The following is a 1696-nucleotide window of genomic DNA, read 5'->3' as shown; positions in this document are numbered from 1 at the left end:
CGGAAGCGTTTGGTTGCAGTTGTTACTGCTAAAGGTTCAAGGGAGCAGTTCGTTTTTCATATGGGTGATGTGTGTTAGATAATTTTTTTGCTTCTATATAAAAACTACACATATTTGAAAACTGTGTCTTCTGTTTCCTCTGGTTGCTTTTGTTTTATGTTATATCTTGCTTGAATAACCAAAATATTTTAGTATGAGAAATACACAAAAAATAAAGAAATCAGTAATCAAATACTTTACAACACTGTACACACAAAAAAACAAACACACACATTAACTGTACTAATCTGTCTTTAACCAGTTGATCAGGGGAGAGCGCGAACGCAGTCCCCCACTACCAGAAATTATGCAGTCGAGATTCCCACATTTGGGGAATTCGCAGAGGTCAGCACAGTCGGAGTGCAATGACTGAGCCTCACCCTGGGTGAACCACCTTCATGATCATGGTGTCTCCCCTGCCAGGTAAGTATGAAGTGAAGAACATCCAATCTGAGGAGTCATTCTGCTCTCTACTATTCACATCGACGGTGACACACATTCAAGTACACAATTCACGACTAATACACTTTGTTATTACATATTATTTACAAATATTTACAATTACACCCAGTTTACAATGAACGTGACCGATGATGCACTGCGATGTGACTCGCTGCAACGGTTTGAGTCAGTGTACGATGGAGCCGCACACACGGACCAATCAGCTTTGAGCTCCAGACTATGGAGGACCTAAAGTGACAATATTAAAAATAAATAAACAGTACTGTGCACATAAGATGTTTCACAAAAACATTTGTCTTAAGATGGTTATTTATATCTTCAGCTTTAGTGTGTCAATAGGAAATATAAATGTTAGACTCCCAAACATTATTTTTGCAAATAGAAAAGATTAGAATAGAAGAACAGGGAGCCCTGCAACAGATGGCATGGCCCCCACAAGCCCCCCACTAAACAACCTGTCTGTCTGAGATTATATATAGAGACAAAAGCAATTGATACAGCGTAAATAGATAGAAGAACTGTGGTGAATTCTCCAAGAAGCTTGAAATATCATATCTACCAACAACCAAGAAAAACTGTGTCCAGGTGTACCTAGGAGAATTGGTGCTGTTTTAAAGGCAAAGGTGGTCACACCAAATATTGATTCAGCTTTTTATGTTTACTGGACTTTGTATGACATTAAGTGATAAATGAAAACTATTTATTTCATTATTTTTGAAGATATCCTCACTATGCAACATTTTTAACAAGTGACTAAAACTTTTGCACAGTACTGTATCTGCAAAATTGTAAAAAAAAAAAAGTGTACAAATAAACATTTTCATATCAACGTATTATTGTATTTTGTTTTGTTTCCATATGTATTTATTTTTTGATTCTTTATTTCCACATTTCTTTATATTTAAATTTTTTATACATGCATTTATTTATTTATAAATTATTAATACAAAATAAATCATTAAAATACAACTGCTTCTAAAATCACTTACTCTGGGCTACCAGCAGGAAAAGACCAGGCTTGTTTTGGAGCTACAGGAATTGACAGACCAGGAAGTGAGGACAGATTATGTCCAAGTCCGAACAGGCAGAACTTGGAAGGCAGAGGAGGTCATAAACCAGGCGGTTTCAAGACTGAAGCATCAAGAGATTGTTGGAAGAACAGGCCTTGGATGGGGGGTGGCTCCCAAACTGCTGT

General features: G+C 36.7%; 1 non-coding gene across 1 annotated transcript; it reads right to left on the bottom strand.

Moving 5' to 3' along the window:
• Nucleotides 1-306: 306 nt before the first annotated feature.
• LOC127439339 (U1 spliceosomal RNA) lies at nucleotides 307-470 on the bottom strand. The gene has a single exon (XR_007896907.1). It is a non-coding gene; the product is annotated as a U1 spliceosomal RNA (small nuclear RNA).
• Nucleotides 471-1696: the final 1226 nt, after the last annotated feature.

Source organism: Myxocyprinus asiaticus, unplaced genomic scaffold (assembly GCF_019703515.2).
Source record: "Myxocyprinus asiaticus isolate MX2 ecotype Aquarium Trade unplaced genomic scaffold, UBuf_Myxa_2 HiC_scaffold_101, whole genome shotgun sequence".
Taxonomy (NCBI): Eukaryota; Metazoa; Chordata; class Actinopteri; order Cypriniformes; family Catostomidae; genus Myxocyprinus; species Myxocyprinus asiaticus.
The sequence above is the reverse complement of the archived record's forward strand: the minus strand, read 5'-3'. Positions and strand labels throughout refer to the sequence as shown.